This window comes from Eretmochelys imbricata, chromosome 6 (assembly GCF_965152235.1).
Source record: "Eretmochelys imbricata isolate rEreImb1 chromosome 6, rEreImb1.hap1, whole genome shotgun sequence".
NCBI classification, from domain to species: Eukaryota; Metazoa; Chordata; order Testudines; family Cheloniidae; genus Eretmochelys; species Eretmochelys imbricata.
The window spans coordinates 93,506,308-93,523,568 of NC_135577.1; the positions used below are offsets into that span (position 1 = coordinate 93,506,308).

At 43.3% G+C, this 17,261-nt stretch overlaps 1 protein-coding gene across 13 annotated transcripts in view; it reads left to right on the plus strand.

Moving 5' to 3' along the window:
* Window positions 1-17,261, plus strand: part of NRXN3 (neurexin 3) — a 1,334,999-nt gene that overhangs the window by 368,142 nt on the left and 949,596 nt on the right. The window lies entirely within an intron of this gene.

Below are 17,261 nucleotides of genomic sequence, written 5' to 3' on the forward strand. Positions count from 1 at the left end.
ATGATGCAGCTGTTAGCAGAGCTCCCCTACACGTGTCCTCCACTAGCATAAGGTCCCTTAGGGACTCATGTAGTGGCTAAGTTGGAACAGAATGGGGGCAATATAACTCTCTCTCTCTGATGCTCCCCTGCAGTGAGTGGAGTTTGGATGCAGGGAAGTAATGAGTCTTCCATCTTCAAGTTTTCACACAGCCAAGGCATGCTGGGATGGACATTTTGGGAACCTGAACTATTTAGGGGTATAACATAGTTACAGGGGGTCATCGGTTAGACCTTGTCTATTCTACAACTTTTGGCTGTGATGTAGCTACATTCCCATACTTCATTACATTGGTAGTATAGATGGGGTCTCAGTGGTCATGCATAAGCAGGAAGTTTGTTTAAACCATTCTCCTGCACTGCAATGGAAACAAGGGAAGTATGGCTGAGCTTGATGCTTGGGCTAGCAGGAGAGAGAGGAGGGCTGAGGCACATCTCTGAGGTAACTTGTGCAGCCTGGTTAAGACTTGTCGGTGTTTAAATAACACGTCATTTGTTGGATTAGCCTGGACCCTCAGCTTTTGCCTCAGTTAAGTGAAATCCAATGACAGAGATGCTGGGCTGAGAGTTCATCGCCCAGCGCTAAGTATATTCAATAAAGCTGCTAATTCTTCCCCTTAGTGTTGAGGCTTGCTTAATTAATGACCTCGGGAGACCACAGCAGCCAGGCAAGAAACTTCTGCTTGTTACTGTTCTGAGGAACTGTGCCATGGTGTTTAAACATAGGTGGGTGCTGTATTGAGGGTCTGGGAGGAGACAAGCTCCTGGTCTATGTACTGTTTCCATCTGCATCAATAGCAAACAGAATAGCCCTTCACCTCTGTTTAGACAACAAAGGCCTGTTAAATCACCTAGTCCATTGCCCTAACCAGTGCAAAAAAAAAGTCAGCCACGCCCATTTTTTTTAACCACATTTCCCCCCCCCCCCACATTGTGAAATGAGTTTGGTGTTCTCAATCCAGTTCTCATGAGAATTTCCATCTCAAGGGAAGTCCTGACATTTCAACATTTGGATTTCACCCCAAAATAGGATGACATTTTATTTAATTAATTAATTTATTTTTGGAAGAATGGAAATTCCAAAAAAATTCAATTCAGAATCAAATTTAAATGAAACATTTCGATGTTCTGGAGATCATAGTGTTGTGTTTGGTTTATTGAACTGACCCAAAATGCTTCATTTTGAGTCCATTTAACATTAAATTGCATTTTCCCCATAGTGAAAAGAAAAGGAGTACTTGTGGCACCTTAGAGACTAAGCTGTAGCTCACGAAAGCTTATGCTCAAATAAATTCGTTAGTCTCTAAGGTGCCACAAGTCCTCCTTTTCTTTTTGCAGATACAGACTAACACGGCTGCTACTCTGAAACCTTTCCCCATAGTGGTGCATTCTCTCATAGGAGCTGTAAGTCTGGAGCCTGATGCCTCCCTTCTTTTCTATGGGCTAGGCTCCCTGGCCAGAATACATCTCCAATGAGTCATGTGACTCCTATGATGTACTACGCAGCTTGGTCAGATGGAAATCCACAATGCAGTATGAGAGATGTAGTCATCTGGGGATCCCAACCCATGGGAGAGAATGGCAGCTTGAACTACAACTCCCATAGGGTAATGCAGTGAGAGGGAAATGCAGTTCAATGTTTTGCTGAACTCACATGAAACAAAACATTTCAAGTCCATTCAACAGGACTAAATATTCTGATTTGGGTTGAACCAACCTGAAAAAATCATTTCTTTTTCATTTCATTTTGATGAAAAAATGAATTGGGGAGGGGAGGGAGCGGATTTCAATTTTTTGGAAATTCATTTTGACAGGTTTCAGAGTAACAGCCGTGTTAGTCTGTATTCGCAAAAAGAAAAGGAGTACTTGTGGCACCTTAGAGACTAACCAATTTATTTTGAGCATGAGCTTTCGTGAGCTACAGCTCACTTCATCAGAAAATTCACAGTTCCCAGCTCCACTAAGAAGAAAGGCCTGTTTCCTATGACAGTTGTTATCTGCACAGCATTGTGTAGATGTGAAACACTATATAGTCACAAGTAAGATACTTATTTGCCAGGACATTGTCTAGCCTTGTTTTCATAGAATCATAGAATATCAGGGTTGGAAGGGACCTCAGGAGGTCATCTAGTCCAATCCCCTGCTCAAAGCAGGACCAATCCCCAACTAAATCATCCCAGCCAGGGCTTTGTCAAGCCTGACCTTAAAAATATTTAAGGAAGGAGATTCCACCACCTCCCTAGGTAACGCATTCCAGTGTTTCACCACCCTCCTAGTGAAAATTTTTTTCCTAATATCCAACCTAAACCTCCCCCACTGCAACTTGAGACCATCACTCCTTGTTCTGTCATCAGCTCCCACTGACAACAGTCTAGATCCATCCTCTTTGGAACCCCCTTTCAGGTAGTTGAAAGCAGCTATCAAATCCCCCCTCATTCTTCTCTTCCACAGACTAAACAATCCCAGTTCCCTCAGCCTCTCCTCATAAGTCTTGTGTTCCAGTCCCCTAATAATTTTTGTTGCCCTTCGCTGGACTCTCTCCAATTTTTCCACATCCTTCTTGTAGTGTGGGGCCCAAAACTGGACACAGTACTCCAGATGAGGCCTCACCAATGTCGAATAGAGGGGAACGATCACGTCCCTCGATCAGCTGGCAATGCCCCTACTAATACATCCCAAAATGCCATTGGCCTTCTTGGCAACAAGGGCACACTGTTGACTCATATCCAGCTTCTCGTCCACTGTAACCCCTAGGTCCTTTTCTGCAGAACTGCCGCCAAGCCATTCGGTCCTTAGTCTGTAGCGGTGCATTGGATTCTTCCGTCCTAAGTGCAGGACTCTGCACTTGTCCTTGTTGAACCTCATCAGATTTCTTTTGGCCCAATCCTCTAATTTGTCTAAGGTCCTCTGTATCCATTGCTTAGGACATTGTATATTTCAATGTCCTAAGCAATATAATTCATGTCCTAAATAACTTGTTGAGCCATCCTAAATGTCTCCTCTCTCGCTTGGAGTTGACATTGTTATAATTTCCCCATGTAGTCATCATTGACCCAAGCTAGACAGATTTAGCTCCAGATAGCTTGTCGAGTGTAGGGTTTCAACATAAATTTGGAATTAGAGAGGCATCCCACAACTGTTGAGCCTATCTGTGAGCTGAATATACAGCTTAATATAGTTAAAACTCTAATACCCCACTGTGGTAAATGTGCTTTTGTAATGGTGAACTGTATGCAGTATTGCTTCCAAAATCCTAAATTAACACAATGTTAATGTTGCAAAGTCAAGCACTTCCAAGTTAGGAAACCTCATTATGAGGTGATGTAGTATTATCCCCACTTTACACAGAGATAAATACCAAAATTGCAACGTATCAACTAATTTTCGATGCCCAATGTGAGCAGCTAAGATGCTACAGGCTGGGGACCGACTGGCTAAGTGGTAGTTCTGCAGAAAAGGACCTGGGGATTACAGTGGATGAGAAGCTGGATATGAGTTAGTGTGCCCTTCTTGCCAAGAAGGCTAATGGCATATTGGGCTGCATTAGTAGGAGCATTGCCAGCAGATCAAGGGAAGTGATTATTCCCTTCTATTTGGCACGAGTGAGGCCACATCTGGAATACTGCATTCAGTTTTGGGTCCCCCACTACAGAAAAGATGTGGGCAAATTGGAGAGAGTCCAGCGGAGGGCAACGAAAATGATTAGGAGGCTGGAGCACATAACTTATGAGGAGAGGCTGAGGGAACTGGCTGTTTTAGTCTGCGGAAAAGAAGAGTGAGGGGGATATGATCGCAACCTTCAACTACCTGAAGGGGGGGTTCAAAGAGGATGGAGCTAGGCTGTTCTCAGTGATGGCAGATGACAGAACAAGAAGCAATGGTCTCAAGTTGCAGTGGGGGAGGTCTAGGTTGGATATTAGGAAAAATTATTTCATTAGGAGGGTGGTGAAGCACTGGAATGGGTTATGTAGGGAGATGGTGGAATCCTCATCCTTAGAGGTTTTTAAGGCCTAGTTTGACAAAGCCCTGGCTGGGATAATTTAGTTGGGGTTGGTCCACCTTTGAGCAGGGGGTTGGACTAGATGACGTCCCTTCTAACTCTAATCTTCTATGATTCTATGATTTTGGCCCTTTATATGTTCAGAACACTTTTGACCTCAGTTGTAGCTGTGAGTGCTCAGCACTTCTACAAATCACATCCCAGGTGTCTCAAGTTGGGTACCCAGAAAACAAGGAACACATCGTGGCCATCTGTGAAAATTTTGGTTTAGGTGACTTGCCTAGCATTACACAGGAATTCTGTGGCAGAGTTGGGATCAGAATCCAATTCTCCAGGGTGACAGTCAACTGCTTTAACCACTAGACCATCCTTCCTCTTCCTGCAATCTCTGGTCTCATTCGCCATACATTTTCAGACTTCAACAACAAATGAGACAGGGATTCTACAGAAAACAGCCTCCTTCACTGAACAACCTGGATTCGTTCCCAGATCACTGTCCATCCTGTGCATTGAATGGCACGGGTCTGATGGAAAATAATGTACCCATGTAATTCAAGACTAGGGAAGCACACTAGGGAAGCAATTAAGGTTACTCAGGCAATTTCAGTTTTGGCATTTCCTAACTTTTGAGGGCTTGACTCTGCAATTTTAATGTTCTAATGTAATTTGTTTTAATGTAATTTCCTAAGTTTTATAAAAATGTGAAAATTGAAAAAAATCCCACAACCCAAAATTCTATTTTATGGAATCATATTATCACATTGATCATCATCAGAGTTGGGCTCTTCGATCCACAGCACAGTATTCTGCTACTTGAGCTAACAGGAACTGGTATCAGTAGAAGGCTTACTTGTTCTGCCCCCATCCATGTCTTCCGGTGCTCACACCCTCCTGTGTCCTGCCCTCCTTGCTCTGTGCCCTTCACTCTGCTCCTGTCCCCAGCTGGTCTCCTCCTTCCTTCCCTCTGCTCTTGACTCTCTCTTTTCTATTCTCACTCCCCATCTTCTGCTCTCTTGTGCCCCTTCATCCTGCTTTTATCCCCCTCCCCTCCCCCCGATTCTCCTTTGCACTCATGTCAGGAGGCATCCCTCACCTTCCCTCCATGCGGGGTGTTAGCAGGGAGAGCACTGAGAACACAAGAGAGCCAGTCTCACATCTCGGTTTTGGTGTCTGGTGCCACAGTGGCCCCTGGCAGCTGGGAGGAGCAATTACAGGGACAGCCTTGCTCAGCCCTGCAGATCTGAGATGGTGCATGCTCAGTTGCTCCGTGGTGATGGTGCAGGCATAGTTCTGTTGGCATGGAGGAGCTATGAGAACAGGGTCAGTAGATACAGAACCTTTAGAGAATTTAGCTGCCAAACTAAATCAAGTAGCAACTGAGCAGATGCAAACTGAGATTTGAAAAAGGCTCATAACTTGGATACGTCTGGGTGTGTTTTCCACCAGGAAAGCAAAAGGCACATCTCTCACACCAAGCGATTCCCTTGCCAAATCCCTGCTCCAAAGCAGGGAGGCACAAGCCCATCTCTGTGAAAGAGCTGTACGTTTTTTTTAACATAGGCCAAGCAACGTATTTTGTTTTAAGCTCTTTCTCAGAAACAGCTGAACCATTAGTTCTGAAACTTAAACCAAAGAAAAATAAAAATCAGTGTGGGCATTGTCCCAGCGTAGAACGTATCAGCTCAGCACTTTAGGCGTGGCAAAGTTATAAACAACTGATAATGTCTTGTCATGGAAAATGTTAGACAGCCTTCTTAAGAAGAGGTGTCACTAACTTGTCACCTGTAATAAAGTGTTCTAACAAACTGATAGCTACTTAGGTCTTTGCATTTGTCAATGTCGTGTACACTGTGGCCAGTCAATGTCATGGTGACAACAAGGATACAGCTCCAATCCTGCTGCTCCAAAAGCACACGCGCCTAGTATTCGAGCCACAGGATAATTTTACTTAGCTATCAGCAATAGATGGTGTATGACCCACAGTTCTGTAGTTCTGATTCCATCCACTGAAGAGGGCAGTGGTGCATGAACATGCATATGCCTGTGCATGTACACTGTCCCTCCCTGCCCTCCTTAGTATACTGCATTATTTTGTCTTAGGAATTTTTCTGTTATTGTTGCCCTTTGTTTCTCAGTTTCTGAGTTTGTTTTTCACGTCACTGCTTTCAACTAAATCTTTCCTTGTCTTTTCATGAGACTTTCTATTTTTTTTCTAAACTGCTTTTTCACTGTCTTACCTAATTGGGCTACAGTGTCCATGGCCCATTCACTCCTTCGACTATCCAGTGTCGAGTCAAAGGGCCACAGAGACTGACATCCCCTAGAGTTAGTCCATTCAGGTCAAAGATGAGGCAGGGGGCAGGATCTCTGTGAAGTGTAACGTTACTGCTGCCTGTGCTGTCCCTTTTCTATAGATGAACAGAGGACTTTGGTCACTGGGGCTAACCTAGCAACTTTCAACAGCACTAAATTCATGGAATTAAAAACATGGAACAAGCTGCCCTTGCCCTGGCTCCTCCAGAATTAAACTAGGGAGATTCTTCCCACTGTGCAATATGATCATCAGTGTGTCCATCTAATTTAATCTGTATCCTTTCTAACGTGCCCTTCACCTCAGTATCAAAGTGCCATTGTAGGGTATATTAATCACTAAGAAACCAAATTAAACAGTCTTAAACTGTTGACAATTTTATCAGAAGGCTAATGTATCCTACAGAAATATCCCACATTAATTAGCATTCAGTATAGCCCAAAACAGAGGACTCCACGCATGTAGTAAACGAAATTCTACCTTATTACTGTGCATTAAAAGCAAGAAATCAAAAAACAGAATGCATTTCTGTAGTTCAGACATTGCAGTGTAAAACCAACCAAAAGGTAGATAGTGGAACATTTCATACAGTTAACAGCATTCATTGTCAGGTACAGAAATAACAAGCTCAACATAAGCAAAAGTTTGTTGTTGTATTACTCACGTCAGAAGTTAACACTTAAAAGTTACTTTTCAGCTTTTTTTTCCCTCCTGCAGGCTGCAGGGGCTTTGAGTACAATTTTCTAATTTGTCTTTCTTAGATGAAGCTTAGCTGGATATTGTGGTGAAAAGTCTTAGAAGTTACTCCAGTGAGGCACTTTAATATTTGAGGAGCATGGTGTAATACTTAGTCTGTGTTCTGGTATAGATCCAAGGTACTAAGAGAGGCAGATGGCTGGAGAAGTAAGATGAAATTCTATGTTCCCCAAGGACTGGTCTCAGATAGTATGTGCACAATCTTTTCCTTTTCGGTTTGTCCTAGAATCTTCAGGAACATGCTCAGATGTCTTAAATAATTCTCTCGAGGTACAGAGATGCCTTTCTGTGACTTAAAGGGTAATTTTGCCTCTCATTGAAGTACTGAACTGTCAGTCCTCAGTGTCTGCTGAATAAAGTCTAAGAGAAAGCTTTAACTTCTAGAATATGTTTCTCCCTGGATAATCCTTTGTAGCTGCAGTGTGACTGGTCCAGTTGCTGGACTTATACCTTTAACCTTCTACTGTCATTCTCATCCAATTTCCCTTCTGTTTCTCTTTATCTCCTATTTCAAGAAGTTTCTCTCTCTTTCCAGAAGCCTTCTGACTTGGTCCTCTTAGAACTGGTTCATTTATCTTTTGCACTTTCCCACAAAACATTACATATTTCAGAACAGATAGAGGTCTGATAGGAAGACTTATTTTTTGTGTGGAATAGGTACAAATGGCCTTGTTTTAATGTAGGAGTGTCTTTTTCAGGACAAGTTTATACTCTGGTTTTGTTCAAAGTAGTTCAGAGTCACATCAAATTCAGTTAACACAGCTCAAATCCTATTTGACTCTCATTACACCAGTTTTAATTCTTTGTCAGTGGTATTAAACTTATCCTACACCATTAAAGGGAGCCAAAGCTCTTTGGCATTATAATGAACCATAGCTGCCTGCACATAGATACTATGGGAATTGGGACATGCAGTCTCTATGACTATGTGCCCCGCTCAGGGTAATTAAATATATGTATGGTTCTTAAAACTTTAAGGAGTTCTTATGCTTGAAAAGATTTCAGTGTTTGTCTTTATAACCATGTATTCTGCAAAATGGGACATGCAGGAGAATGAAGGGCACCCTACAAGAGAAACAAGGAAGGTCTCCTGCCTAAGGGCTTGTGACTCAGTGTGTGGAAAGCCAGAGTGCGACTCTATAGCAATGTGGAAGATTGGGCTGCCCCATGTGCCCTCTTGTGGTTAGGGTGTCTCTTCTCTGCCCTTTATTCTCTCCTTCCAGGCCCTTTTACAGATACTCCACCGTTTGTCCAGTAGCCATCCTTATAGGGGTTGGGGTTTATTCAGACAAGTAAAACTCAGAGAGTCCCAAAAATCTGTCCTAATGCATGGCTCTTACCTCAGAGCCTGGGTGAGCGAGAGGATTCCTTCATCTTGTCCTTTTTCTTTTTTATGAGTTCTTTGCAGGCGATCTGCCTCGGGTTTAGCTTGTATCTGTACTGCTCAGCACTGATTCCCCTTTAAACTTCCCCGAGTCAGTTTCCTCAAACAACTGCTTCAACTCTCTCATAAGGAACCAGGTGCTTGTGGTTCCCTCTCTGTGCCAGATGTCTCTGGTCAGCTCATTTAGCAAGCTGGCCCCAGGCTTCAGGTCTCCTGCAGGCTGCTCCCTTGCTTGCTTTCATTCCTTTTGCTGGCTCACAAGCACGCTAGCTTGCCACACATTAAGTCACCCTGTGACCCTGCTACTGCTGTTGGAAACAGGAGTATGTCAAGTGCACTATAGAACTTTTAGTGCGCAGTAGCAAGGTCCACACGGTGACTGAGTGTGCATCAGGCTAGTGTGCTCTAGACTCGTGCCCTGGCCTGCTGCACACACAAGTTGTGATGTAGATAAGCCCTAATATAGGAGATGTGGCAGGTGAACAAACTACGGCCCAATAACCAGTTACACTTAAACTGCCATCTTTAAAAGAGATTTCTGTGAGGAGTAGAAAAATTCACTTTAGCTGCTGTCTATATGACACTGGGGACATCTAGTGACTGGCAGGCTAACAGCAAATGTGCATTATCCCTGCAGGAGGGGGAGGGCATGTCTTGGGGCAGCCAGCACTCAAGGCTATGTTTCCTAATTAATAGTGCCTGCCTTGTAATGAATTCAATATTGGCTACCTGCCAAACCTGGCATATTCTCTCTCTCTCTGCCCCTCTCTCCCACTCCCTCTCTGCATCTTTGCTTGATTGCAAAGAGGCTCGTTTGACTGTTATGAAAAGCCATCTGATTAGGGCTTTCATTAACCCAGGAGCAGAGCTGCTCAATTCAGGTTGGGCAGGAGAAATTCTGTAAGTGCTTCGGACTAGCAAAGTTGCCCATGTTGAAGGAGTCTCAATACTAAACTGCCCTCTTGAGTGTATAGCTCAGCTTACAACAATCTTCCCTCCCCACCAACTGACGTATAGAAAACTAAACTATAGATACCCTGTTTTCCCTACATCCCATTCCTAGATGCAATAGCTGATGGATTCCTTCATCAAGTAGTTGCTGAACCGACTAGAGGAGATGCCATTTTAGACTTGGTTTTAGTGAGTAGTGAGGACCTCATAGAAGAAATGGCTGTAGGGGACAACCTTGGCTCAAGTGATCATGAGCTAATTCAGTTCAAACTGAACGGAAGGATAAACAAAAATAAATCTGCGACTAGGGTTTTTGATTTCAAAAGGGCTGACTTTCAAAAATTAAGGAAATTAGAAAGGGAAGTGGATTGGACTGAAGAACTTATGGATCTAAAGGCAAAGGAGGCCTGGGATTACTTTAAGTCAAAGCTGCAGAAGCTATTGGAAGCCCGCATCCCAAGAAAGGGGAAAAAATTCATAGGCAGGAGTTGTAGACCAAGCTGGATGAGCAAACATCTCAGAGAGGTGATTAAGAAAGAGCAGAAAACAGACAGGGAGTGGAAGAAGGGAGGGATCAGCAAGGAAAGCTACCTTATTGAGGTCAGAACATGTAGGGATAAAGTGAGAGAGGCTAAAAGTCAAGTAGAGTTGGACCTTGCAAAGGGAATTAAAACCAATAGTAAAAGGTTCTATAGCTGTATAAATAAGAAGAAAACAAAGAAAGAAGAAGTGGGACTGCTAAACACTGAGGATGGAGTGGAGGTTAAGGATAATCTAGGCATGGCCCAATATCTAAACAAATACTTTGCCTCCATCTTTAATAAGGTTAATGAGGATCTTAGGGGTAATGGTAGCATGACAAATGGGAATGAGGATATGGAGGTAGATATTACCATATCTGAGGTAGAAGCGAAACTCGAACAGCTTAATGGGAATAAATCAGGGGGCCCAGATAATCTTCATCCAAGAATATTAAAGGAATTGGCACATGAAATTGCAAGCCCATTAGCAAGAATTTTTAATGAATCTGTAAATTCAGTGGTTGTACCGTATGACTGGAGAATTGCTAACATAGTTCCTATTCTTAAGAAAGGAAAAAAAAGTGATCCAGGTAACTACAGGCCTGTTAGTTTGACATCTGTAGTATGCACGTTCTTGGAAAAAATTTTGAAGGAGAAAGTAGTTAAGGACATTGAGGTCAATGGTAAATGGTACAAAATACAGCATGGTTTTACAAAAGGTAGATCATGCCAAACCAACCTGATCTCCTTCTTTGAGAAAGTAACAGATTTTTTAGACAAAGGAAACACAGTGGATCTAATTTACCTAGATTTCAGTAAGGCGTTTGATACTGTGCCACATGGAGAATTATTAGTTAAATTGGAAAAGAGGGGGATCAATATGAAAATTGAAAGGTGGATAAGGAATTGGTTAAAGGGGAGACTACAGCAGGTCATACTGAAAGGTGAACAGTCAGGCTGGAGGGAGGTTACCAGTAGAATTCCTCAAGGATCGGTTTTGGGACCAATCTTATTTAATCTTTTTATTACTGACTTCAGCACAAAAAGTGGGAGTGTGCTAATAAAGTTTGCTTATGATACAAAGCTGGGAGGTATTGCCAATTTAGAGAAGGACCGGGATATCGTACAGGAGGATCTGGATGACCTTGTAAACTGGAGTAATAGTAATAGGATGAAATTTAACAGTGAGAAGTATAAGGTCATGCATTTAGGGATTAATAACAAGAATTTTAGTTATAAACTGGGGACGCATCAATTAGAAGTAACGGAGGAGGAGAAAGACCGTAGAGTATTGGTTGATCACAGGATGACTATGAGCCGCCAATGTGATATGGCCGTGAAAAAAACTAATGCGGTCTTGGGATGCATTAGGCGAGGTATTTCCAGTAGAGATAAAGAGGTGTTAGTACCGTTAAACAAGGCACTGGTGAGACCTCACCTGGAATACTGTGTGCAGTTCTGGTCTCTCATGTTTAAGAAGGATGAATTCAAACTGGAACAGGTACAGAGAAGGGCTACTAGGATGATCCGAGGAATGGAAAACCTGTCTTATGAAAGGAGACTCAAGGAGCTTGGCTTGTTTAGCTTAACCAAAAGAAGGTTGAGGGGAGATATGATTGCTCTCTATAAATATATCAGAGGGATAAATACCGGAGAGGGAGAGGAATTATTTAAGCTCAGTACCAATGTGGACACAAGAACAAATGGATATAAACTGGCCATCAGGAAGTTTAGACTTGAAATTAGATGGTTTCTAACCATCAGAGGAGTGAAGTTCTGGAATAGCCTTCCAAGGGAAGCAGTGGGGGCAAAAGACCTATCTGGCTTCAAGATTAAACTCGATAAGTTTATGGAGGAGATGGTATGATGGGATAACATGATTTTGGCAATTAATTGATCTTTAACTATTCATGGTAAATAGGCCCAATGGCCTGTGATAAGATGTTAGATGGGGTGGGATCTGAGTTACTACAGAGAATTCTTTCGTGTGTATCTGGCTGGTGAATCTTGCCCATATGCTCAGGGTTCAGCTGATCACCATATTTGGGGTCGGGAAGGAATTTTCCTCCAGGGCAGATTGGAAGAGGCCCTGGGGGTTTTTTGCCTTCCTCTGTAGCATGGGGCACGGGTCACTTGCTGGAGGATTCTCTGCACCTTGAAGTCTTTAACCCATGATTTGAGGACTTCAGTAGCTCAGACATAGGTGAGAGGTTTATCGCAGGAGTGGATGGGTGAGATTCTGTGGCCTGCATTGTGCAGGAGTGCTAGATGATCATAATGGTCCCTTCTGACCTTAATATCTATGAAAAAGTGTCATATACTTTCTTGGGTTCTCTCACTGCTGATTACCAAAGGCCTTTCTGTGTCTATTGTAGCTCCTTCCTGAGCAGCCTGCTTACCTATGTGAAGGGCAGACTGAGTTATCAAGGAGGAAGCCTCTGTTAACACACAGCTGAATCTTGGGAATTTTTATTCCTAATGTGGCAGTTTCATGGTGTTAGGGTAAAATTTATTATTTGTTTCAGTTTGGATGAATACAGGTTGGGTCTTGAACCCTCTGAAACACTTCAGACTTTCCACCCTCTTCTTTCCCCTTCATGTAACTTCTTTACATGGAGGACTGTAGAGAGTACGTGTGTCCAAAATGGGAGAAGGCTACTTTCCCCAGGCATCCAGAGCCTGTGTGACATTGTTCAGATTTGGGACAGAATCAAACTGATTTCAGATGCAAGGGAAGGGATTCTATTTTGAAAGAGGGCATCTACCACCAAAATGTGCAACAAAATATGCTGGCATTGTCTGTATTCAAGAATAGTCCCATTTAGCCAGTGGTGTGGCTTCATTGATGCTGATGCACATTAGTACAGAAGGAAATGCAGGAATGTAAATGTATTGAGCCATAGATTAGCTCTGTCTATGCACAGCCTAGTTTGCTTTCGTCTATGCTTAGGGGGTCAGCATTTCTGCAGGTCTAATGCTAAATGGGGGCTATTCCAGATTGAAGAAAAGGCCTTAATCTGAAGGAGTTTTAGTGTAAGTGGAGAACGGCGGAGGGAGCACTCCAAAAAAAACTGAACAAGTGTTTGGAAGTCGGATACCATTTGTATTTTTATGCTGGTGATTTAATTGCTGGTGCTCTTCCCACTAACAGTATCCGTGCATGGTGCCAGGATACCCCGTTGCAGGATGTGCTGTGGGTACCTCAAAAGGTGGTGCTTTCCTCTCTGACTTAGTATTGACTGCAATGCCCCATGTTGGAAGTAAATGTATCTGTGCTGCAATAATTAGTTTTGGTGACCCAGTCACCAAGCATTCAATGACCAATCACTCAGGCACTGTGTATCTCAATCTGGATGATGTCAGATTCGTCGAGGGGTGGATGGGGTAAAATGGAGCAGTGCGGGTGAGGAAAGCTGCATGTGTGTGGATCTATTCTGATATAGTACTACAAACGTGCTGCTGGTGAGCAGTTCCTTGAAAACAACCTTCTCTCCCTTTTCCTGCAGATCCCCATAATAAAGCTGGCCCTAGGAGCAGCTCATGTGTTTGGGTCAGCAGGCTCAAGAGCCAGCTCTTCAGCCCTTGTCTTTGCTCTTGCAGCGTGGAACTTAGGTGCAAGCACACACGTACCAGGATGAGAAGGGCAGAAAACAATGGAGAGGGGAAAATGGACAGAAAAAAATTAGAAGCTGGGGTATAATGTGAGGAGATACGGAGGAATGGGGGAGATGCCCATCCACCAGTCTGTCCCAACACAGGGCCTCCAGAAAAAAGAGGTTAGGAAAAAGGGGGGGGAATGCATCTCTGACCCTTCCTGGTCTTGTTGAGTGCAGCCCCTGCCAAGTTTCAGGCCTCTAGCTGTCATCTGGCTCTGGGTAGAAACACATGGCTGGCTCTCTCTCTCTCTCTCTCTCAGACTGGGCCCTAGGCTGCAGTCCTGTGACAAACCATAATTACTCAGCAGATCTGACTTAGGCACAGACCCTGCGGTTTTGTTTCCTCCAGGAGCAATGATAGTGGTTAACTCAGTAATCAGACAGCCTCCGTAAAGCAAAGTAGTATTTGTTTAGAACAAAAAACATGTAATAGAAAACAGGTCTGAAAACAATAAAACACATGTCTAGCTTACCAGGTACCTAACCATCTTCCACAATGGGAATCCTGGGATGTCTGAGCTTCCTTCAGACTCCCACCATGAGACTCCTAACATCTGGCTGGCATAGTCCATTCCCATAACACACAAACTGTATTCTCCCTGAAGCAAGGGGGAGAAATACTTTAAAAACTGATTAAACTGTTTGATCTCCAAGCTCCCAGCTGTCAAAACAAGCTTTACTTTTCTTTGGAGACATGGTCTTTGTAATTAACATCTTTCCCCCACTGTCTTTCAAATGTGTGCTGGGGTGTCCTTATCTAGCACTATTATGTTGCTTTCCAGTTTCTCTTCTCACAGTCCCCTATTAAGTTAGATCAAACCCACCACAGTTATATACTAACTTTACCTTACAGACCAGGTGTCACAATTCTAAGGCTGCTGATGGGTGCCTCCTACTGTCTGGACACTGAAAATTCCTTAGGTATATCCATCTGCCTGAGCAAGGTCTCTGTGGCAGAAAAGAGAGTCAAATAGTCCAACTGTGCCTGAAGGGGGTGGGGATTCTAATTTCCATTCCTTAGTCTCTTTAGTGTAGTCCCAGATTCTCTAATCGTGAAAGGGATAGAGAGTAGTGGTACCAATCGCTTAATGGCTTGCCTTGAGGCTTGGCGAACCTGTCCTTCCTGGTTGGCATACCAGAACCTGTTATTTTGTAGGCATAAATGTGGGCCACAATAGGCCACCTCTTAATGTATACCTTAAGTACATAGCCTCACAATAACCAATCTTGTATGTTACTGGATTGGCTGTTACCCTTGCATCCGTGAGGGGTTGAAGTACCGCGGCTATATGTTTCAGGTGGTCATGGTCCCCCTAATTCTGGCTGTAGATGACAATGTCATCCAACTAGGTGGCAGTATATAGTCCATATTGCAATATTTTTATCCATCAACCTCAGGAAGGTTGCAGCTGCATTGTGGAGTCAGAATGGCATGGTACAGAAGTGGTACAAGCCGAAGGGCATGGAAAAAGCTGTCTTTTCCTTGGAGTCATGTGTGAGGGAGATCTGCCACTACCCTTTGGTAAGATCAGTGGTAGACATACACTAAGCTGTCCCAACTGGTCCAATAACTCATCTATGGGATAGGAATCAAATTTAGATATCCTGTTGACTGTGCGGAAGTGTATCGTCCTGTCCAGATTAGGGACCAGGACAATGGAGCTCCCTCCACTCACTACAGTATATCTCCATCACTCCCAGGTCTAACATTGCTTGAAGCTCCTGATAGCTTATGTCCCACATTTTCCCAGTGCGGGGCTGAGGGTTTCCCCTCACTTTTTGTCCTGGTGCTGTTTCAGTAGGATGGGTCTTTCCTGGAGTGGACAAGAAGATGATGGGGAACAAGTCCACTAGTTCCTGGACTTGTGTCCTCTGTTCACTGTGTAAGGCTTCCCCCATCTTTACAGGCGTGCAGATTATTTCCATCAGTGTGTGGGGTTCTAGTTCTGGTTCGGGGGGGAGGAGGAAGGAGTCGATGAAAAGCCCTCCTTGGCCTTCTAGGCCTTTAGAAGTTTGTAGGATAAATTTGGGTGTTTTCTTTTGTTTCTGGTTGCTAGATTTTCTAACTGATGGGGCTCACCTTTCTAATTACCTTGAAGGGCCCTTGCCAGCGGGCTAAAAGTTCAGACTCTGGGCTGGGTAGTAGTACAAGTAACCTATCACCTGGTTTAAACCCTCTTAACTGAGCTGTGCAGTTATAGGAGGTCTCTTGTGCATGTTGAGCCTGCAGAAGGTTTTCTCTGGCAAATGCTCCCAGTTCTTTAAGTCATCTCCGTAACTGGAAAGGTGCATTGGTTTGTGGCAGCACTGCTATTTCGGGGGAATGCCAAGATTTTAAGGCCAGAAAGGGCCAATGGGATCATTTAGTCTGACCTCCTGCATCACACAAGGCTAAGGCCAGAGGACTGACTTGAGTTAATTTGTGTTTGAACTAAAGCATGTCTTTTCAAAAAACATCTAATCATGATTTTAAAATTGCCAATGATGGAGAATCTACCACAGCCCTTGGGTAAGTTGTACAAATGGTTAATTACCATGTAGTGTTAAAATGTGCACCTCCCCTCTAATTTGAATTTGTCTAGCTTCAACTTCCAGCCATTGGTTCTTGTTACACCCTTGTCTGCTACACTGAAAAGCCCTCCATTATCGAATATCTATTCCCTGTGTCGATACTAATAAACTGTGATCAAATCACCCTTAACCTCGCCTTTGTTAAGCTAAATAGATTGAGCTCCTGGAGTCAATCACTGTAAGACATGTTTTCTAATTCTTTAATTATTCTGATGGCTCTTCTCTGAACCCTCTCCAATTTATCAACATCCTTCTTGAATTGTGAACACCAGAATTGGACACAGTATTCCTGTAGCAGTTGCACCAATACTAAATACAGGGGTAATCTAACCTCCATACTCCTACTTAATGTTCCCCTGTTAATATATCCAAGGATCATATTAGCCCTTTTGGTGACAATGTTGCATTGGAAGCTGACATTGAGCTAATTATCCACCACGACCCGCAAGTCCTTTTCAGAGTCACTGCTTCCCAGGATAGAGTCCCCACACTGTAAGTGTAGACTGTTCTTTGTTCCTAGATGTATGACTTTACATTTGGCCATAGTACAATGCATATTGTTTGCTTGTGCCTGGCTTACCAAGCAATCCAGATTGCCCTGTCCTCGTCCTTATTTACTTCTCCTCTAATATTTGTTTCATCTGCAAACTTTATGAGTGATGATTTTGTTTTTTTCACAGTCATTGATTAAAATGTTAAATAGTATAAGTCCAAGATCTGATATCTATCAGACCCCATTAGAAACAGACCCACTCAATAACAATTCCCCATTTAAAATTACTGGAAATGGCACACCTTGATTATCACTATAAAAGGTTTTCTTCCCCCCCGCCCCCCTGCCCTTTGCTGGTATTAGCTCATCTGAAGTGATCACTCTCCTTACAGTGTGTATGGTAACACCCATTGTTTCATGTTCTCTGTGTAAATAAATCTCCCCAGTGTATTTTCCACTGAATGCATCCGATGAAGTGAGCTGTAGCTCACGAAAGCTTATGCTCAAATAAATTGGTTAGTCTCTAAGGTGCCACAAGTACTCCTTTTCTTTTTGCGAATACAGACTAACACGGCTGCTA